Source organism: Felis catus, chromosome D1, assembly GCF_018350175.1.
Source record: "Felis catus isolate Fca126 chromosome D1, F.catus_Fca126_mat1.0, whole genome shotgun sequence".
Taxonomy (NCBI): domain Eukaryota; kingdom Metazoa; phylum Chordata; class Mammalia; order Carnivora; family Felidae; genus Felis; species Felis catus.
The window spans coordinates 106959888-106983630 of record NC_058377.1 but is presented as its reverse complement, the minus strand read 5'-3'; the positions used below and the strand labels follow the sequence as shown (position 1 = coordinate 106983630).

The following is a 23743-nucleotide window of genomic DNA, read 5'->3' as shown; positions in this document are numbered from 1 at the left end:
AAAAGTGTCTATTCATGTCTTCTGCCCATTTCTTAACTAGTTTGTTTGTTTTTTGGGTGTTAAGTTTGATAAATTCTTATAGATTTTGGATACTAACCATTTATCAGATATGTCATTTACAAATATCTTCTCCCATTCCATAGGCTACGTTTTAGTTTAGTTGATCGTTTCCTTATCTGTGCAGAAGTGGTTTTTTTTTTTTTTTTTAGTTTATTTATTTATTTTGAGAGAGAGAGAGACAGCAGGAAGGGGCAGAGAGAAAGGGAGAGAAAGAATACCAAACAGGTTCTATGCTGTCAACACAGAGCCCAATGCAGGGCTCTATCCCACAAACTGTGAGATCATGACCTGAGCCAAGATGAAGAGTCAGATGCTTAACCGACTGAGCTACCCAGGCATTCCCAGAAGCTTTTTGTCTTGATGAAGTCTCAGTAGTTCATGTTTGCTTTTGTTTCCCTTGCATTCAGTGACATGTCTAGTAAGGAGTTGCTCCAGCCGAGGTCAAGGAGGTTGATGCCTGTGTTCTCCTCTAGGATTTTGATGGTTTCTTATCTCACATTTAGGTCTTTCATTCATTTTGAATTTATTATTGTGTATGGTGTAAGAAAGTGGTCCACTTTCATTCTTCTGCATGTTGATGTTTAGGTTTCCCAACTCCATTTGTTGAAGAGACTGTCTTTTTTCCATTGGATATTCTTTTCTGCTTTGTCAAAGATTAGTTGACCATATAGTTGTGGGTCTACTTCTAGGTTTTCTATTGGGAATACATTTTTGTTGAAGGAAAAAGGAAGTAATTTTGTCCTAAAATGAGACTGGCTGTTTGGAGAGAAATGGCTTGGGGGGAAAATCTGAATGCAAAAGACAATTGTAGGAGTTTTGTGAATGGAAATCATTGGAAAGGAATTTTATGTATGGTCAGGATGAGCTAAGGTTGAAATAAATGGATTTTATTTATTTTATTTTATTTTATTGAGAGAGGGGGAGAGAGAATGAGTGGGCAGGAGCAGAGAGAGAGGGTGAGAGAATCTTAAGCAAGCTCCACTCCCATCATGGAGCCCGACTTGGGACTCCATCTCATGACCGCGAGATCATGACCTGAGCTGAAATCAAGAATGGAACGCTTAACCAACTGAGCCATCCAGGTGCTTCAAAATAAATGGATTTAAAAAATACACTGGTTTAGGTGCACCTGGGTGGCTCAGTCGGTTGAACATCTGACTCTTGATTTTGGCTCAGGTCATGATCCCAGGGTTGTGGGATCAAGCCCTGTGTTGGGCTCTGCACTGAGCATGGAGGCTGCCTAAGATGCTCTCTCTCTCCCTCTGCCTTTCTCCCCCGCTGGTGCTCCCTCTGTCTCTCTCTCTCTCTCTCTCTCTCTCTCTCTCTCAAGATAAAAATAAAAATAAATGCACTAGTATAAGATTAAATTTCTGCTTTCTGTCTATTAAAAAGACAATGTTTTCTTGGATTGTTTGTCTGCCCTTGATAAGAAAATGTAAATAAAGTTATTTTCTCTTTGCCCAGGAAAACCAGTTTCTATGTTTGTGTCACAGAAATAACTAAGTTTCCTTGTCATTTACATCATAATGAACTCTCATATCAGATCGTTAACAATGTCCATTTCCAAGGTTTTTTATTTTTATTTTTTGTCATTTATAGTTATTGTTCTGATGCTCTTGCAAAATAAGTTTCACGTTCAAGGAGATTCATAAGAAGGGCTTTTGACAAATACAGGTTTTTTATATCTTTAAGATCATGAGACTAAAATAGGTAAGAATTTCCAGAACTAAAAAGCTGCATTCAAAGTGAACAAGAATTAGTAACATGGGACTAAATAAATTGAGGAAGATGCTTATAATTTTGTGACTCTTGTTTGAAACATTGCTGGTTCTCTAATGTTTGCTCTTGCAGATTAAGGAAATTTTCTCTTATCTATGACTTACATAAATATGATAAAATATTCATTTACGAATGAATTGAAGCTTTTTAACTTTCCTCTCTACCTGAACCCTCTAGAATTCAGAAAAGTCTCAGTGAGTTTTCTTTCTTCCATGGCAATCGTGGTTATTGGCATAAGTTCAATAAGAATTTGTTCTCGTTAAAGGACACCATTGGAAACATTGTTTATTTTACCAAGGCTTTGACTGGAAAGTCATATTTGAGACACATGCATAGACTCAGATAGGACCAAACAGCTTTAAGGAATTAAGATTGACCTTATGGAACCAATAAAGCCCCCTGGAATGTTGGCCTGATACCTTGCTTACAAGAGTTTGTGGCACCCTTACCGGGTGAATACAGATTGTCACTTCCTGGCAGGTGCAGGAATCTCAGGATATTTTGGGGACCTCAAGAAGAGGAATTCACCCAAATCTGCAAATATTTGTAGGCATGTCTCATGGCAAGTACTTGGCTTAGCTTCTGGCCTAGAGGGGCTACTAAGAGTTCTACTTATGAAAAGTTCTAGGAAAGCATATTTTAACAACATCTATATGACCAGTTACTATTCTTGTTGAACTGATGTAAATAATTAGGCCAGGTTTGTTAAATTTGGACTTGTTTTGCAAATGAATTAGTCTTGATTTGGCTGTCTCTGGAAATAAGGGTGATTATAAAAAGAAAAATCTTTCTTTCTTTCTTTCTTTCTTTCTTTCTTTCTTTCTTTCTTTCTTTCTTTCTTTCCTCTTTCTTTCTTTCCTTCTTTCTTCCCTTTTCTTTCTTTCTTTCTTTCTTTCTTTCTTTCTTTCTTTCTTTTTTTTCTTCTTCCTTCCTTCCTTCCTTCCTTCCTTCCTTCCTTCCTTCCTTCCTTCCTTCCTTCCTTCCTTCCTTTCTTTCTTTCTTCTTTCTTTCTTTCTTTCTTTCTTTCTTTCTTTCTTTCTTTCTTTCTTTCTTTCTTTCTTTCTTTCTTTCTTTCTTTCTGAGGCTTCATGCCCAGTGCAGAGTCCAAGATGGGGCTTGAACTCACGAACCTTAGATCAAGATCTGAGCTGAAATAAAGAGTTGGACGCCTAACTGACCGAGCCATACAGGTGGCCGAAACAAAATTATGTTTCAATAACACACCTTTGCAAATGCTAAATTCTAGTTCTGATTGTCTTTGAATGTTTGTTGTTTGCCTAAACTAGACAACTTGAAGTCAACTTCAGAGAAATTGCCACAATGGCTCATGTATAAATAACCTTTGTGCTTGTTATTCTGTGGAATAACAGGACCCCATGGGCATATGATTATTTGAGCAGCTAGAAAATGGGATGAATTCCCCAACAACTGTATAACTCAACTATCACCTTGACCAATTCTATGTGTCTAGGATGACAAAATCACTCCTTAAAAGCCAGAGTATACCCCACACCATGGGGTTAACTATGACTTGTGGTGATAATGGACAGCCCCACTTACCCTATAATTGGATTAGATGATACACTTAGGAATGTCCTCATCTCCTGAGACAGATCATCTCCCGACTGCCAGTGATTCCAGTTGTAATTAGGATATTGTTAAGGCTAAACTCAAAGAGAGAGGGCTTCTTATTTTTTTTTTCTTTTCTTAAAGGCTTATTTATTTTTGAGAGAGAGAGAGAGAAGGAGGGTTGGGGGGGGGGGCGGGTAGAGGATCTGAATCAGCAAGCCTGATGCAGGGCTCAAAGTCACGAACCACAAGATCATGACCTGAGCCAAAGTCGGCTGCTCAACTGACTGAGCCACTCATGCGCCCCAAAGAGAGAGGGCTTCTTGATGGCTTTATCCCTTAGCCATATTTATCCTAGGAGCCATTTCTATTGATGTAAAATTGCAAATAGAGGCTTTAGCCAAGCATATAGCAACCATCTTTATCCAGACCGAACTCATAGTCACCCACAAATTCAGAAGATGGCCCTCCAAAACCAAACAGCCCCTAATATCCTGACTGCAGCTCGAGGAGGCCCAGAATCAGATGGCTGGCTCCTAACAGGGCCCAATGGCTGTGTGACTCTAACCAGTGGCCATGACTCCCTCCAGGCTGGATAGGCCTCTCTACTCTGGGTTTTGCCTGGATGCATAGATGCATGATTAAAACCATTACCAACCCAGCCAACCTTCCAAATTTAAACATAATGGTGGGCACATTCTGTGTTTCATTGTATGACCACCTAACATTCCACCTTTATTTCCTTTTGAGAACTGGAGGGTGTCATTTAGCACATGGAAGCTTTTAATAAGTACATGGTCAAAGCCCTGAATGACACTCAAAATAGCATTTACCTATTAAATGCTGAAGTAACACAAATGTGGAAAACAGTTTTACAAAATGGAACGGCATTAGATGTTTTAACTGCTGCGCAAGGCAGAACTTGTGCTCTCATAAAAACAGAATGCTGTGTATACATTCCAGATTACCACAAGAGTATTTCTGGGTTTCTAACTGACATGAATACTTCAATTGGCACTTTAAATGATCCCTCTCTTTCCTTTAATGATTGGTTAAATTCCTGGACGGGAGGAAGATTTTTGTTAACGATCAAAGGACTCTTATTTGGGCTTCTTTTTCTTTTTGTTATTCTAATCATGTTTTGCTGTTTATCCCCGCATCTATCCACCTGATGCCAAGACTCCTTCACTGCCATAACTCCAAGTCAACAGATGATCCTTTCCACACAGGAAGATCCATATTTCCTGCCTTTTGTAACTCCTATATATAGAAGTCGCCAACTGACCAATGTTGACCTATAGGTAGGAACGTCTCTACACCCCTATTCAGCAGGAAGAAGTTACAGAAGATGAGACCTTCCACCCTCAGCAACTTAAAGATTTAAGTGTCAAAATTGTTCAGGGGGGAATGATGTGGAGAACAAAGGCAAAAGAAAAAGAAAAAGAAATTAAACTTCCTCACAACTTACAAGCCATTGCCAAGTACTTGAGACAGGCAGAGTGATCTTCCTCTGGGAGCTTAGCTGCCTCAATGTTCACCGTTTGTTAGAGGCAAAAGGCAACCCTAGCTTGACATTAGCCCAACCTCCAGGATCCTGTAAAAAATCCCTTTGGAAACTTCCTTTATCTCTACCCACCCCACTCCCCAAGATATATGTTATCGATCATCCCCCAAACATATGGCCCACTGATACACCTGAAGGGTCTCATGACTAAGAGTTTACTAGACAGTAGTCAATGACCCCTCAAGGTCTTAGAAACCTTTCTTCCAAATTCTTTAGAGACTTATACTATCCCTAACCCTCTCCCAGTCACTCCTCACGATCCCAGTGCAGCTCTTTCTGCCCACAACTTCTGTTCTCCATGCTTTAATAAAACCACCCTTTTTGCACTAAAGATGTCTCAAGAGTTCCTTCTTGACTATTTGCTCCCAGACCCCAACATTTCACATCAATAGCCACCTCAGGTTTATAATCTGGTAGTTTAGCAAGCTCAACAGAGAGTAAATTCATCTTGTCCAGTGAATTCCAGAAAAGTGAAGAGGATGCCTCTTACTAGTGAGACGAGGCCATATGCCCATCCTTGAACCATCACTGTGACTCTACATCCCATTTGAACTACATTTTTGAGAGTTATGTTTGGTAATTTCCAAAGTATCTGTGGGATGATATTATCATGGAAGAAGGATATGGTATACACCACCACCTGTCTATCAAATAACTGTGTCCCTTTTTTCCCTTGCTAACAGAGTGCAAATTCTATTCAGCAGCAATGTGAAGGGAAGGACAGCCCTTTGCTCAGCCTCAGATGAACCGTAATTGGTCTAACCCAAACACCAGAATCCTATTTCTTTTGTAGTTTCTGGTTTATGGGTCTGCATGTGACGAGGCTCTAGCCAATGAGATTCTAAGGGACAGTCTGCTGGAAGGCTCTTGGGAGGGTTTTCCTCCCTAAGAAAATGGTATTGTCATGGGAGGGCGGGAAGTTCTAAAGCTATGGCAGCCATCTTGAAACAGATCCACAGAAAAACTAACCTGTCAATTTGTATTGAGAGGCTGAATTATCCTCCCTTAGTGCTCCCTTTTGAGACTCCCTTTAAAAAAAAAATTGTACTAAAATGCATATAACATTAAATTCACCGTTTAAAACCATTTTATTATTTATTTATTTATTTATTTATTTATTTATTTATTTTAATTAAAAAAATTTCTTTACATTTATTTATTTTTGAGAAACAGAGTGAGACAAAGCGTGAGGGGGGGAGGAGCAGAGAGAGGAGACATAGAATCTGAAGCAGGCTCCAGGCTCTGAGCAAGTGGTCAGCACAGAGCCCAATGCAGGGCTCAAACCCACAAACTGTGAGATCATGACCTGAGCCGAAGTCAGACGCTCAACCGACTGAGCCACCCAGGCACCCCACCATTTAAACCATTTTAAAGCCCATAATTCAGTGGTATTTGGTACACTCACAGTGTATGAAACCATCCTTAACAATCTAGTCCCAGAATATTTTCATCGCCCCAAAAGGAAACCTTCGTTACCTGTCGAGCATTCACTCCCAATTCTGGCAATTCAGAGTTTGCCTTTGGCAACCACTGCTCTATTTTCTGTCTCTCTGCGTTTGCCGATTCTCAGTATTTCATATAAATGGAATCGTATAATATGTGGCCTTTTCTGTCTGGCTTCTTTCATGTAGCATAATGTTTTCAAGATTCATCCATGTTGTAACATATCGATTCTTCATTCTTTTTGAAGGCTGAACAATTTTTCATTGTACGGATATACCACATTTTATTTATCCGTTCATCAGAGACGGACTTTCAGGTTGTTTCCACCTTTTTGGCGATCATGAATAGGGCTTCTATGAACCATTCATATACACGCTTTTGTTTGAACGTGTTCACTTCTGAGGATATGCCTAGGAGTGGAATTTCCAGTGATATGGTACTACCATATTTAATTATTGAGGAATTGCCAAGCTGGCTTCTACAGTGGCTGCGCCATTTTATATTCCCACCAGCATCATAGGAGGGTCCCAAGTTCTCCATATCCGCACCAACACTGGACTATTTTCTATTTTTATGATTGCAGCCATCTTAGTGGGTGTGAAGAAGTATCTCATTATGGGTTTGATTTGTATTTACCTAAGGACATTGAGCATCATTTCATGTGTTGTTTGGCCATTTGTATATCTTCTTTGGAGAAATGCCTATTCGAGTCCTTTGCCCATTTTTTAATTGGGTATTTTCTTTTTGCCGGTGAGTTATAAGAATTCTTCAAACATTATGAATACTAGATTCATCAGATACACGATTTGTAAATATTTTCTGCTATTCTATTGTCTGTTCGCCTTCTTGAAACAATTTTTTTTTTATTTTTTAAAAAAATTGATGAAGTTTAATTTGTCTTTTCTTTTGTTGCTTGTGCCTTTGGTATCATATGTAAGAAACCATTGCCAAGTGCAAGGGCATGATGATTACCCTGTATGTTTTATTCCAAGAGTTTGATAGCTTTAGCTTTCATATTTAGGTCACTGATCCGTTTTGAGTTAATTTTTGCATGTAATGTGAGGAAAGGTCCAAATTCATTATTTTGCATGTGGAAATCCAGTAGTCTCGGCACCATTTGTTGAAGAGACAATTCTCTCCCCACCGACTCTCCTTGGCACCCTTGTCAAAAATCCATTGACCTATAGTTATACAGGTTTCTTTCTGGACTCTCAATTTTATTTCATTGCTCTGTCTGTCTTTCCATATGCCAATACTGTACTGCTTTGATTCCTGTCATTTTTGTGAAGTTTTGAAATTGGAAAGTATGAATTCTATAACTCTGTTCTTGTTTTTCAATATTGTATGGGCTCCTGGGGGGCCCCTTGAGATCCCACCTGAATTTTAGGATGGGTGTATGTATCTCTGCTTAAACCTCTGATGTTGAGGGTGACCCACTCCCCCCCCCCCTTCTCTTCTGCAGGTCACAGACAGTAGGTATAATAACAGGTGTTCTAGGAGTGGTCTGCTTGTCACAGGCCTCATCTAGAGTCAGAAGCAAACAGGAAAAGCAATAGGTCCAAGGAATTGTCCTGATAGCAACCATTTAGTGTGGAGAAATCTTGCTTATCCAGCTGCTGTGGAATTCAGTTGATCCTATTAGAAACACAGTATTTTTGCATCCAATGTTTGTTTACTCAACATTATGTGTGTAAAATTCTTCCATGTTATTGTGTAGAGCAGTATTTTGTTCTTGTTCATTGCTTTGTAGTTTTAGAAGTAGAGCAGTAATTATTTATCCATCCCACTGTTGATGGCAATTAGCATGGTTTCTATTTTAGAACTATTCAAATAAAACTGCTATTTGCACTCACATGCACATCTCTTGGTGGACATATGCACTTATTTATTTTTATTAAAAATTTTTTTTAATGTTTTTATTTATTTTCGAGACAGAGAGAGACAGAGCATGAGCGGGGGAGGGGCAGAGAGAGAGGGAGACGCAGAATCCGAAGCAGGCTCCAGGCTCTGAGCCATCAACACAGAGCCTGACGCAGGGCTCGAACTCACGGAGTGTGAGATCATGACCTGAGCCCTAACCAAGAATTGGTTGCTTAACGGACTGAGCCACCCAGGCACCCCTCCTTGTGCTTTTTTTTTTTTTTTTCATTTCTCTGATGCAAAACCCATTTAAAAATATTTATTAGGGGGCGCCTGGGTGGCGCAGTCGGTTAAGCGTCCGACTTCAGCCAGGTCACGATCTCGCGGTCCCTGAGTTCGAGCCCCGCGTCGGGCTCTGGGCTGATGGCTCAGAGCCTGGAGCCTGCTTCTGATTCTGTGTCTCCCTCTCTCTCTGCCCCTCCCCCGTTCATGCTCTGTCTCTCTCTGTCCCAAAAATAAATAAACATTGAAAAAAAAATTAAAAAAAAAATTTATTAGCCCACTTGAATATCTTTTTTTTTTTTTTTCCGGTGCAAAAAGGTGTTTTTATTAAAGCACAGGGACAGGACCTGTGAGCAGAAAAAACTGCCTGAATATCTTTTTTTTTTTTTTTAATTAACTTGTTCAAGTGTTTTGCCCATTTTTAGTGGGTTGCCGGTCTTCTTGGTGAGTATTCACATGCAGCAAAGTATCTTCATGGTCAGTGTCGCTTCGGAGAGTCCATCCACCTATCTCTTCACTAGACTTCTGTGCTGCCAATTTTCCATTCATGTTTCTCTCAAGTCCTTGAAATCCATTATTAAATCTTCACAAATCAGTGTAGATCTGTACCTCTGGAGAGCTCCATTTTTGGAAGACAATGAGCCATCAAGTGCACACTTCTCAAGGTTCTGTCTCCTGGGAGTTTTTCCTTCACCACTGTCTCTCAGGGTCAACCCTGAGTGGGGCTGTAGTGCTGCAGGGTGCATATTCAGGCAGTGCCAACGTTATATTTTATTCTTAAAAATGTTTGTTTATTTATTTATTTATTTATTTATTTATTTATTTAGTGTGTGTGTGTGTGGGAGAGAGAGAGAGAGAATGCAAACACAAGCAGGGGAGGGGCAGAGAGAGAGGGAGAGAGAGAATCCCAAGCAGGCTCTGCACTGTCAGCACAGAGCCCAACATGAGGCTTGATCTCGGGAACTGTGAGATCATGACCCGAGCCAAAATAGAGTCAGACACTTAACTAACGGAGCCACCCAGGTGGCCTGCCAACATTTTATGCCAAATAACTTGTAAACCAGGCCCAAAGATTTTCCTTCTCAGTTTGCTGCTCACAGGAATATCCTATGAGGCTGTAGGGACAATTTGAGAGGGAAGACGCAATATATGAGAGTAGGTGCTATGGGGATCTGGGAAGGCAGGCGCATCCAGCTGCCAGACTTGGACCAGAAAAAATAGCCAGTACAGATATCTATGGAAGGCTACTGCCTCTGCATCTGGTGCTGGGCTGGGTGTTCCTGTTGGTCAAGAGGCCAGGGGTTGGAAAGAAGAGCTGGGCAAGCTGATCTCCACCAGCATCTTTAACCGAAACCCAGTGCCTGCTTTATCACTTCTGCCTTCCCTGATTCTCGAAATTGTCTCTTTAGGCCAACTCTAACCAGGACCACATAGGAAAGGGGATTTGGGGACACGTAGTTCTATTTTAGCCAAACACACAGCACAAAGTTACTTACACCCATCCAATGAGTTCGGAATTTCAGAAATTATATATTTGTCTATTTGGCTTTTTTTGGTAATAGATTCTGACTCTCTGGAAATTCGATTACATCTTTTCACCCATTTTCTCTTATTCTCCTGTACTTTCTTAAACATATTCATGGTAAAGTCCATGTCTGCTTACTGGGATATTTGAATTATCCGTGAGTCTACTTCTCATTTCTTTTGGAATATTGGTCATATTTTCCTGCCTCCTTGCATGTCTAGTGAATGTTAACTATGTTTTGGACATTTGATATAAAAGAACAATTATCTTTTTTTAAAAATAGGTCTTTACTTTTTGGAGCAATTTTAGGTTCACAGAGAAACTGAGAGGAAGTTACAGTGATTTCCCACATAATTATTGCCCCATTCCCCGGTTTCCCCATTATCAATATCACCCATCAGCGTGGCACATTTGTTACAACTGATTACCTACATTGACACATCATTATCACCCAAAGTCCATAATTTATATTAGAGTTCACTCTCGGTGTTGTACATGTTATGGGTTTAAGCAAATGTATAATAACATATATCCACCATTAAAGTATCATACTTAGTAAATACATTGGTCTAAAAATCCTCTGTCCTTGACCTATTCACTCCTCTCTCCCCTTTAACCCCTGGCAACCACTGATATTTTTATGGTCTCCAAAGCTTTGACTTTTCCAGAATGTCATATGGTTGGAATCATACAGTATGTAAGTTTTTTAGATTGGCTTCTTTCACTTAGCAATATGCATTTAAGGTTCCTTTATGTCTTTTCAAGGCTGGATGGCTCATTTCCTTTTAGGGATGAATAATATTGCATTTTCTGGTTGCACCATCGTTTATTTATCTGTTCATCGACTGAAGGATATCTTGCTTGCTTCTAAGTTTTGGCAATTACGAATAAAGGTCCTATAAACATCGTTATGAAGGGTTTTTTTGTTTGTTTGAACATGCTTTCAATTCCTTTGGATAAATACCAAGCACATAATTCCTGGATCATATGGCAAAAGTATGTTTAGATTTGCAAGAAACTGCCAAGCTATCTTCCAAAGTAGTTGTACCATTTTGCATTCCCACCAGCAATGAATGAGAGTTCCTGTTACTCCACATCCTTGTCAGCATTTGGTGTTGTCATTTTCCTGGATTTTTGCCATTTTAACAGGTGTGTGGTGGTGTCTTGTTGTTTTCATTTGCATTGCCCTGATAACACATGATGTGAAGCATCTTTTCCTGTGTTTATTTGACAACTGTATATCTTCTTTGGTATCTATTAAAGTCTTTGACCCTACTATAGATTGGATGTTTGTATCCCCTCAAAATTCGTATGTTGAAATCCTAATCCCCAATGTGATGGCATTAGGAGGTGGGACCTTTGGGATGTGATTAAGTCATAAGAACAGAGCCCTCATGAATGGAATTAGTGCCTTCATAAAAAGGACTCCAGATACTCCCCTCGCCCCTTCCACCACATGAGGTTGCATTGAGAAGATGGCTATTGATGAACTAAGAATCAAGCCTTTACCAGAGGGGTTTGCCTGACTATGCTTACACCCTGATCTTAGCCTTCTAGCCTCCAGAACTGTTAAGAAATAAATTTCTGTTGTTTATAAGTTACCCAGTCTGTTATAGCAGCCCAAATGGACTAAGATAGGCTCTTATTTTAATCAGGTTGTTTGTTTTCTTATTGTTGAGTTTTAAGAGTTCTTTGTATATGTTAGGTAACAATCCTTTGTTAAATATGTATTTTGCAAATATTTTTATTCTCAGTCTGTGGCTTGTCTTTTCATTCTCTTGACAGTTCTTTCACAGAGAAGAAATCTTTAATTAAAAAATTTTTTATTTTCTCTTTTTAAGTAATCTCTACACCCAATGAAAAAATTTTAATGTTAATGATGTCCAGCTTTTCAATTCTTTCTTTCATGGATTGTGCCTTTGGAGTAAAATCTAAAACACCAAACACCTTCATTACCAAAATGAAGGTCATCTAAATTTTCTCCTGTGTTATCTTTTAAGAATTTTATAGTTTTGCATTTTACATTTAGGTCTGTGATCGATTTCGAGTTAATGTTTGTGAAGAGTGTAAAGTCTATGTCTGGATTTATTTTTTTGTATGTGAATTTCCAGTTGTTCCAGCACTGTTTATTGATAAGACCATCTTCTATCCATTGTGTTGCCTTTGCCTCTTTGTCAAAGATGAATTGACTACATTTATGTGGGTCTATCTCTGGGCTCTCTATTTTGTTCTATTGATCTAGTTGTCTACTCTTTCATCAGTACTACACTGTCTTGACTAGTGTAGCTGTCTAGTGAGTCTTGAAGTTGGATAGTGTCGATCCTCCAACTTTGTTTTCTTTCAATATTGTGTTGGCTATCATGGGTATATTGCTTCCCCATATAAATTTTAGAATCAGTTTGTTGCTATGCATAAAATAACTTGCTGGGGTTTTGATTGGGATTGTGTTGAATCTATAGATCAAATTGGGAAAAATTTAACATCTTGATAATATTGATTCTTCATATCCATGAACATGGACTATCTCTCCATTTATTTAGTTCTTTGATGTCTTTCATCAGCTTTGTGGTTCTCCTCCTATAGATTTTTTTTTCAATTATTTTATTGTGGTAAAACACAGATAACATAAAATTTATCATCTTAACTATTTTTATCATCTTAACTATTTTTTAAATGCTTATTTATTTTTGGAAGAGAGAAAGAGGAGAGGGAGACAGAGAAAACACAAATGGGGGTGGGGTAGAGAGAGAGGTGGACAGAGGATCCAAAGCTGGTTCCACGCTGACAGCAGAGAGCCTGATGCAGGGCTCAACTCAGGAACTGTGAGATCATGAGCTGAACTGAAGTTAGACACTCAACTGACTGAATCACCCAGACACCCATTATCTTAACTATTTTTTTTTAATTTTTTTTTCAACGTTTATTTATTTTTGGGACAGAAAGAGACAGAGCATGAACGGGGAAGGGGCAGAGAGAGAGGGAGACACAGAATCGGAAACAGGCTCCAGGCTCTGAGCCATCAGCCCAGAGCCCGACGCGGGGCTCGAACTCACGGACCGCGAGATCGTGACCTGGCTGAAGTCGGACGCTTAACCGACTGCGCCACCCAGGCGCCACTTAACTATTTTTAAGTATACAGTTCAGTGGTATTGAATCCATTAAATTCATAATGTTGTGCAATCATCAACACCATTCATGTCTATAACCCTTTCACCTCGTAAAACTGAAACTCCATACCTATTAAACAATTACTCCCTATTTTCCCACCCCCCTAATCCCTGTCAACCACCATTCTACTTTCTGTCTCTATGAATTTAACTACCCTAAGTACCTAATATAAGTGGAATCATACAGTACTTGTATTTTTGTGATTGGCTTATTTTGTAGCATCTATCAGGATTTCCTTCCTTTAAACACTGAGTAGACGTTAATTAGACCTAGCGTGGCGATCATTTCTAATGCATACAACTATCAAATCATGTTGTACCTATGAAACTAATATGTTATATGTTAATTATACCTCAATTAAAAACATTTTTAAATGTTTTATTTATTTTTGACAGAGAGAGAGAGAGAGAGAAAGAGAAAGTACAAGTGGGGAGGGACAGAGAGGGAAATAGAAGATCTGAAACGGGCTCTGTGCTGACAGCAACAAGCCCAATGTGGGGCTTGAACTCACAAACTGTGAGATCATGACCTGAGCCAAAGTTGGACGCTCAACTGACTGAGCCACCCAGGCGCCCTTAAAAAACATTTTTAATAGAGTTCCTATTTTTAAAAATTTTTTTAATGTTTATTTATTTTTGAGATAGAGCAAGAGAACACAAGCTGGGGAGGGGCAGAGAGAGAGAGAGAGAAAGAGAGAGAAAGAATCCCAAGCAGGCTCTGTGCTGTTAGCAGAGAGCTCAGTGTGGGGCTTGAACTCATGTGAGATCATGACCTGAGCTGAAGTCAGACACTTAACCCACTGAGCCACCGAGGTGACCCACCCCCCCCCAAAAAAAATTTTTTTTATTTTTAAAAAATGTTTTTATTTATTTTTGAAGGAGAGAGAGAGACAGAGCATATGAGTAAGGAGGGAACAGAGAGAGAGAAGGAGACACAGAATCTGAAGCAGGCTCCAGGCTCTACGCTGTCAGCACAGAGCCCAATACGGGGCTCGAACCCACAAACTGTGAGATCATGACCTGAGCCAAAGTCAGATGCTTAACCGACTGAGCCACCCAGGCGCCCAAAAAAACCCATTTTTTAAAAAGACCACATAATATATCCCACTGTATGCATATACCACATTTTGCTTATTCATTCATCTGTCAGTGGACACTTGGGTTGCTTCCACATTTTAGACATTGCAAATGATATGGCTATGAACATGGGTGTGCAAATATCTCATCAAGACCCTGCTTTCGATTCTTTTGGGTCTATACCCAGAAATGGAATTGCTGGATCATATAATAATTCTGTATTTAATTTTTTGAGGAAATGTCATACTATTTTCCACCACTGCTGCACCATTTTTATTCCCACCAACAATTCCAATTTCTCCACATCCATGCCAACACTTGGATATGTGATAGAGTACCTTAATTTGATGTGATAGATTACACTGATTTTTGAATATGAACCAGTCTTGCGTATCTGGGATAAATCTATTCAGTGGTGCTTTATAATTCTTTTTGTAAATTGTTCAATTTGATTTGCTAATATTTTGTTGAGAATTTTTGCATCTATATTCCCAAGAGATATTGGTCTGTAGTTTTCTTTTCCTGCAACATCTTTGGTTTTGGTATTTAAAAAATGCTGACTTCATAGAATGAGTTAGGAAATAGTCCCTCTGCTTCTATCCTCTGAAAGAGATTGTAGAGAATTGGTATCATTTCTTCCTTTAGTTTGTTAGAAGTCACCAGTGAACCCATCTCAGCCTGCTACTTTCTGTTTTGGAAAGTTATTAGTTACTGATTCAATATCTTTAGTAGATAAGTCCTATTCAGATGATGTATTTCTTCTTGTGTGAGTTTTAGTGCATTGTGTCTTTCAAGGAATTGGTCCATTTCCTATAGGTTGTCAAATTTGTGGCCATAGAGGTGATTATAGTTTTCCTTTATTATTCTTTTAATGTGCATGAGATCTGTAGTGATGTCTCCTCTTTCCCATCTGATATTATAATTTCTGTCGTCTCTCTCTCTCTTTTTTTTTTTCCTTAATCTGGCTGGAGGCTTATCAATTTCATTGATCTTTTTAAAGAATAAGTTTTTGGTTTCATTGGTTGATTCCTAATTTCTGTTTCCTAATTTCAACTTGATTGATTTCTAATTTCAATTTCATTGATTTCTGCTCTAATTCTTATTGTTTATTTTCTTCTGCTTACTTTGGATTTAATTTGCCCTTCTTTACTAATTTCCTAAAACGGAAACTTAGAATACTGATTTTAGACCTTTCTTCTTTTCTAATATATGTATTCAATGTTCTAAATTTCCATCTAAGTACTATTTTTGCTGCATTCCACAAATTTTGATAAGTTGTGTTTTCATGTTCAGTTAGTTTAAAATATTTTTTAAAATTTCTGAGATATTTTCCTTGACCAATATGTTATTTAGAGTGTGTTAATTTCCATGTATTTTGCAATTGATTTTTTGTTATTAATTTCTAGTTTAATTTAATTGTGGTCTGAGAGTAGACATATGATTTCTATTCTTTAAAAAATTTTTTTAATGTTTATTTATTTTCGAGATAGAGAGAGAGATAGAGCATGCGAAGGGGAGGGGCAGAGAGAGAGAGAGAGAGAGGGAGATGCAGAATCCAAAGCAGGCTCCAGGCTCTGAGCTGTCAGCACAGAATCTGACTTGGGCTTCAACCCACAGACCATGAGATCATGGTGTGAGCTGAAGTTGGATGCTCAACGGACTGAAAACCCAGGTGCCCAATTCTTTTTTTTTTTTAAGTTTATTTATTTATTTTGAGAGAGAGTGAGAGTGAGAGAGAAAGTTGGGGAGGGGCAGAGATAGAGGGAGAGAGAATCCCAAACAGGGTACATGCTGTCAGTGTATAGCCCTATGTGGGCTTGGAATCATGACCATGAGGTCATGACCTGAGCCTAAATCAAGAGTCGGTTGCTCAACTGACTGAGCCACCCAGGTGCCCCTGATTTCTGTTCTTTTAAATTTGTTAGGTGCATTTGATGGCTCAGAATATGGTCTATTCTGCTGAAAATTCCATGTGAGCTTGATAAGAATGTGTATTCTGCTTTTAGATGAAGTAGTCTATAGATGTCAATTATATCCAGTTGATTGATGGTGTTGTTTAGTTAATCTATGTCCTTACTGATCTTCTGCCTTCTGGATCTGTCCATTTTTTGAGAAAAATGTGTTGAAGTCTCCAGCTAAAACAGTGGATTTATCCATTTCTCTTTGCAGTTCAATTAGTTTTTGCCTTGTATATTTCGAAGCTCTGTTATTAGGTGCATACACATTAAGGACTGTTAAGTCCTCTTGGAGAACTGACTCCTTTATCATTATGTAATGTCCCTCTTTATTTCTGATAAGTTTTCTTGTTTTGAAGTCTGCTCTGTCTAAAATTAATATAGCTACTACTACTTTCTTTTGATGATATAAAGTATATACCATGGTATACCTTTCCTTTCCCCACCCATTCACTTCTTTTTTAAGTTTATTTATTTATTTTGAGTGAGAGAGTGAGCACAAGCAAGGGAGGGGCAGAGAGGGAGAGAGATAGATCAGGGGCTTGAATCCATTGTGTGTGTGTATGTGTGTGTGTGTGTGTGTGTGTGTGTGTGTGTGTGTGTGTGTATTAATAGACTGTTACTATTATCATTTTGGACAAACTTATTAAGACTAAGAAAACTAGGCAGAATGCCTGGCAGTCCTGCAGATCTGTCTCTTGCTTTAACAGTGTTTTGATGGAACAGACCAAGGGATGTCCCTTCTACCAGCCTCCAACCACCCTCCAATCTTTTTTCCAGTCACAACCTTCAGAGCCATCTTCTTGGCCACCCTCTGCCTCCGGGACCAGCCAACACACTATTTTGAGCTTAGCTCCTTATTACCGATCAACCGTGAGCTCCCAGATTCATCAGAATTATTCCCCTGAGGTGGAAGCCACCTCAACTGCCTGGTCAACATGCACCTGAAGGCCTCCTGCACCTACCTCTCTCTGGGCTTCTATGTTGACCATAACAGTGTGGCTCTGCAAGGAGTTGGTCACTTCTTCCGCAAGTTGGCTGAGGAGAAGCATGAGGGTGCTGAGCCTCTCTTGAAGATGCAAGGTGGCCATGCCCTCTTTTGAGACATGCAGAAACTGTCCCAAGATAAACCCTGGATGCCATGGAAGCTGCCATGGTTCTGAGAAGAACCTGAATCAGGCCCTTTTATATCTACATGCCCTGGGTTCTTCCTGTGCAGACTCCCATCTCTGTGACTTCCTGGAAAAACACTTCCTAGATGAGGATGTGAAACTCATCAAGATGGTGACCATCTGACTCACATCTGCAGGCTGGCTGGTCCCCAGGCTGGGTTGGACCAGTATCTCTTCAAAAGGCTCACCCTAAAACATGACTAGGAGCCTCTGAAGCCCAGCATCCTTTGAGGGCCCTCTCTGGCATCCCCCTGGTGACAAGGCTTGTACCTGAGCCTCTCCCTGCAACCACTAGGCAGCTTTTTCACCACCCTGGCACCCTCTCCCAAGCCATGGACCACATGGAAACAATAAATATTTTTGAAGAAAAGAAAGAAAGAAAGAAGAAAGAAATAATGAAAGAAAGAAAGAAAGAAAGAAAGAAAGAAAGAAAGAAAGAAAGAAAGAAAGAAAGAAAGAAATTTTTTATTTTACTTTCACTTATTCTTTCTTTGGTATTCTTCCTTGGTGTAGATTCAAATGTTTGACCTATATTAGTTTCCTTCTTTCTGAAGAACTATTTTTTAACATTTCTTAAAAGAAATGGTAGGTTTGCTGGCAAAAAATTCTCTCAATTTTTGTTTGAGGAAGTTTTTATTTCTCCTTCACGTCTGAAGGATAATTTCACCGCGTACAGAATTCTAGGTTGGTTATTTTTCTTCTGTCCATGCTTTATTTTTTTAATTTTCATTTTTATTTTTAAAAATGAAATTTATTGTCAGATTGGTTTCCATACAACACCCAGTACTCATCCCAACAGGTGCCCTCCTCAATGCCCATCACCCACCCTCCCCTCCCTCCCACCCCCCATCAACCCTCAGGTTATTCTCAGTTTTTAAGAATCTCTTATGGTTTGACTCTCTCCCTCTCTAACTTTTTTTTTCCTTCCCCTCCCCCATGGTTTTCTGTTATGTTTCTCAGGATCCACATAAGAGTGAAAACATATGGTATCTGTCTTTCTCTGTATGACTTATTTCACTTAGCATAACACTCTCCAGTTCCATCCATGTGGCTACATCCTCACAAAATTCAAAATAGATCTACCCTATGACCCAGCAATAGCACTGCTAAGAATTTACCCAAGGGATACAGGAGTGCTGATGCATAAGGGCACTTGTACCCCAATGTTTATAGCAGCACTTTCAACAACAGCCAAATTATGGAGAGAGCCTAAATGTCCGTCAACTGATGAATGGATAAAGAAATTGTGGTTTATATACACAATGGAATACTACTTGGCAATGAGAAAGAATGAAATACGTCCGTGCTTTAAATATCTTACTCTTCTCTCTTTTCTTGTTTGTAAGGTTTCCCAGGAGAGTTGGATGTAATTCTTATCTTTGTTCCTCTATAAATAAGGTGTTTTTCTTTCCCCTCTGGCTTATTTCAGAATTTTTTCTTTATTTTTGATTTTCTGTAGTGTGAATGTGATATGCCTGGGTATAGGTTTTTGTTTTTGCATTTATCCTGCATAGTGTTCTCTGAACTTCATGGATTTGTGGCTTGGCATCTGTTATTAATTTGGGGGAAATTCTCAGTCATTGTTGTTTTATATATTTTTTATGTTCCTTTCTCTCTTTCTTCTCCTTCTGTTTTCCCATTTTTGTGTATGTTACACTTTTTATGGCTGTCCAACAGTCTTTGGATATTTTATTTTGTTATTTTCCATCTTTGTTCTCTTTGCTTTTCAGTTTTGGAGGTTTCTCTTGATGTGTCCTGAAGCCTGAGAGTCTTTCCTCAAGTGTGTCAAGTGTAGTGATAAACCTACCAAAGGCATTCTTCATTTCTGTTACAGGGTTTTTGAACTCTGGCATTTCTTTCAATTCTTTTGTAGGATTTCCATCTATCTGCTTAGATTGCCCATCTGTTCTTTCATGCTGTCTGCTCTGTCCAGTAGTGGATATAATTATTGCATATTAATCACAGTTGTTTTAAATTCCTGGTCTGATAATTCCAACATCCCTGATGCTTGCTTTGTCTTTTCAAACAGTGTTTTGTTTTGTTTTGCCTTTTAGTATGCCTTGTAATTTTTTCTTGATAAACAAGCATGATATACTGGGGATAAAGAATTGTTGTAGATCAGCCAGTAGTAATGTGGTGGTAATGTGGGGAGGAGGAAGCATGCCATATTCCCATGATTACGTCTCAGTCTTTTAGTGAGTCTTTACCTCTGGGCTATGAACTTCACATGTGTCTTCTCGGTTGTTGTGCGTGCGTGCGTGCAAGTGTGTGTTTTCTCTCCTCCCTTAGGTGGGACAGTGTGGCTACAACTGTCTGGAGTTGGGTATTTTCCTTTCCCCAGGCCAGTTAGGCTCTGATAAAACCCCAGCAGGTTAGGGTCTGGTTAAATAGCTTCTCTTGAAGGCAGATCCTGTTAAGAAGGACAGAATACTTGGCATATTTCAAAATGGTTACTCTTCCCCTTCCCTGGCCAGAAGCGTAAGGGAATTTTTCTCTGATGCTGTGAAAACCGGGTCGAGCTCCTGGAGATAAAACTGACAAAAGTGTCAGGGCCCCCTTATGACTAAGTCTCCCTAGAGATTTTAACTCTCAGAGCTGTCCACACTGAGCCTCCAGCAACTGTCACCTACAGTTGGGGTTTCCCTACCCCAGCGCTGCTTCCCATGGAAGTTTCGGGTTGTGGGTTTCTGCTCTGGTAGGTTTGGATTCTCTGTATTCACGTGTCTGTTTCTCCAATTTGCGAGGTCACTTCTGGGGACTCACTGCACGTGTCCCTGTCACTCTGAGACCTTCTATCACTTGCTGTGACCACCCTTCTCTTTTTTTTTTAATTAAAAAAAATTTTAATGTTAATTTTTTGAGAGAGGGAGATAGAGACAGAGCATGAGCAAGGGAGGGGCGAAGAGAGAGAGGGAGAGAGACACAGAATCTGAAGCAGGCTCCAGGCTCTGAACTGTGAGCACAGAGCCCAAGGTGGGGATCAAACCCACAAACCGCGAGATCATGACCTGAGCCGAAGTCTGACGCTTGATCTCCTGAGCCACCCAGGCACCCTGTGACCTCCCTTCTCTTACAGACCTAAGAAGAATTGTTCATTTTTCAGGTAGTTCACCTGCTTACTGGTTATGATAGGTAACTTCCAAACTTCTTACGTACTGGGCCCAAAGTTGGGCCCATCTGACTTTTATGGAGATGATTTTTATCTCCCACCAGAGAATGTTCTATCTGTACTCTTTTAGGCTCATGCACTAAGAAACTGCTCACATCTATCTAGTAGGGGATGAGACCCAGTTTTACCAAAACTCTACCTAACTTTGTTTCGTCTTCATTTCCCGGACATGTTCCTTCCTCAGTTCTGGAAGCCCTCTGTCTCAACCTATGAGTAGTGGGAGACTTTCTGAATTTTGGAGGTTTTGAGCTTAACTCTCCTGCCTCCTACCCCACATACCTTCAAAATCTGGCAAATATCCTTTGCTCCAGGCAGGCCCTCTTTCTCGAATGGGACTCGGTTTTCTAAACATGATGAGGCTGCAGAAGATTTCACTCTCTTTTACTTAGGAGCTTCCAGGAGCCCGCAGCTCCTCATGGCCACCAGCAACTCCACTGGTTTCTCATTCTCCCGGTTGGGTCCCTTTGCCTGAGCTAAGCTTTTGTGGCCAGAATTGGCAATGGCCCCAGGGAAGACTATGTGAGCAGTGATCCTCAGCTCATTCAGGAAGGAGAATCTTTTCTGTCTTTGAAATTTTTGTTCATTTCATTCATTCATAGCATTGCATTTATAGCCCTCTGCTCTCTTGAAAAAGATGGTTCTTGCAACTTTTCTGGGTTTTTTTCCCCCCCTTCTAATTCTTGCAGTGGGAGCAGTGACCTGCTGAAAACTCTGTATCTTGGTTGGGAGTGGAGCCTTTTGATCTTTTGAAAAATTCTAGTAAATTCATCTTTTTAAAAAAATGTCATCACTCTATGACCCAGAAATTGCACTACTAGATATTTATCCAAGGGATATACGTGTATTGTTTTGAAGGGGCACATGTGGGGGTGCCCAGGTGGTTCAGTAGGTTAAGCGTCTGACTTCAGCTCAGGTCATGATCTCACGGTTTGTGGGTTCGAGTCCCGTGTCGGGCTCTGTGCTGCTAACTCAGAGCCTGGAGCCTGCTTCAGATTCTGTGTCTCCCTCTCTCTCTGCCCCTCCTCTGCTTGTGCTCTGTCTCTGTCTCTGTGTCTGTCTCTCTCTCAAAAATAAATAAAAACATTGTGCTCGCTTTGGCAGCACATATACTAAAAATAAATGAAGGGGCGCCTGGGTGGCGCAGTCGGTTAAGTGTCCGACTTCAGCCAGGTCACGATCTCGCGGTCCGTGAGTTCGAGCCCCGTGTCAGGCTCTGGGCTGATGGCTCCTGGAGCCTGTTTCCGATTCTGTGTCTCCCTCTCTCTCTGCCCCTCTCCCGTTCATGCTCTGTCTCTCTCTGTCCCAAAAATAAATAAATGTTGAAAAAAAATTTTTTTTAAATAAAAAAAATAAAAATAAAAAAAATGAAATCTTGCCATTTGCAACTACGTGGATGGAACTAGAGGGTATTATGCTGAGCAAAATTAGACAAAGAAAGACAAATATGAGATGACTTCATTCATATGTGGAATTTAAGATACAAAACAGACGAACATAAGGGAAGGGCAGCAAAAATAATATAAAACCAAGGAGCAAAACATAAGAGACTCTTAAATACAGAGAGCAAACTGAAGGTTCCTGGAGGGGTTATGGGTGGGGGGGATGGGCTAAAGGGGTGAGGGGCATTAAGGAAGACACTTGTTGGGATGAGCACTGGGTGTTATACATAGGGAATGAATCACTGGAATCTGCTGAAATCATTATTACACTATATGCTAACTAACTTGGATGTAAATAAATAAATAAATAAATAAATAAAATTTTAAATTAAAAAAAATGCCATCAAACATTTTCTCCAATCCATTTTTATGTTTCTCTTTTTGAAATGTTTGTGTCTGGATATTTTTACTTCTACTTCTATCCTCTGTATCTTATGTTTTTCTTTTTCTTTTTTTAAGTTTTATTTATTTAAGTAATCTCTATGCCCAGTGGAGCTCGGACTCATGACCCCGTGATCAAGAGTCACACGCTCTTTGGACCGAGCCAGCCAGGCGCCCCATGTATCTTATATTTTTCTTTTATGTTTTCTATTATTTTTGTTTTTTGCTTCTTCCTTCTGGAAAGTTACTCAATTTGATCACCCAGTTCACTAATGTTTTCTTTAGCTGTATTCATTCCGTTTATCCCATCTACCTGGACCGGTCAGAATTTCTGGTTTTAAAGGGCTACTAACGAATAATCTGACTCTTACATTTGTTCATTCGTTCATTCGTTCGTTCATTCACTCATTCATATGTTCATTAAATCCCTACATTGTGTCACGTTGGGCTCTAGGCCTGAGGAATTTAATCACCATCTATAAAAGGGGAATTGTGATTTTAAACCTCCAGCTCAGACCCATGTGGGCAACAGCCTACTTAACATCAGAGGCATCTCAAGTTCAACATGTACAAAATTCAACCAGGGGTCTTCCCCTAATCAGGATTCTCTTGGAGGCGAGTGGTGTAAGTCTTTAAAACCCTGCATACTTGGGCCTACCTCACACCATACCTCATCCGTCTTTCTTTCTTTCTTTCTTTCTTTCTTTCTTTCTTTCTTTCTTTCTTTCTTTCTTTCTTTCTTCTTGTTTTAAAGATTTTGGTTTTAAGTAATCTCTACACCCAGCGTGGTGCTCGAACTCACAAGCCCGAGATCAAGAGTCACACGCGTTTTACCAACTGAACCAACCAGGTGCCCCCCCACTCCTTTGTTGTTCTTTTTTTTTTGTTTGTTTGTTTGTTTATTCATTTACTTAGAGAGTGCTTGCATGCACACTTGGGGGAGGGGCAGAAAGAGAGGAAGAACGAGAGAATCCCAGGCAGGCTCCGCACTGTTAGTGCAAGGCTCCATGCAGGGCTCCAACCCCCCAAGCCTGAGATCATGACCTGAGCTGAAGTCAGATGCTTAACGAACTGAGCCACCCAGATGCCCCCTCCCCGCCCCAACTACTTCCTTCTTGAGTCTGTTCCCTTTGCACATGCTAGAATGCCAGGAGTGGTCTTCCCCAACCGCACTCACCTGATCCACGCCGGCCCTGCCTTCAGATCCCTCCGGTGCGCTGGCTTTCACAGGTGAGCTTTTTTCTGACCACCTAGACCCACTGCTAGACTTTCTCAGAGCTTGACAAACTCCTCCTTGAGTT

The 23743-nt window shown here is 40.0% G+C and overlaps 1 protein-coding gene and 1 pseudogene across 3 annotated transcripts in view; both read left to right on the top strand.

The window, feature by feature from the left end:
• Window positions 1–23743, top strand: part of LOC109492175 (collagen alpha-1(I) chain-like) — a 48771-nt gene that overhangs the window by 14207 nt on the left and 10821 nt on the right. The gene's annotated exons all lie outside the window — the stretch shown is intronic.
• LOC123380643 lies at window positions 16067–17846 on the top strand (annotated as a pseudogene).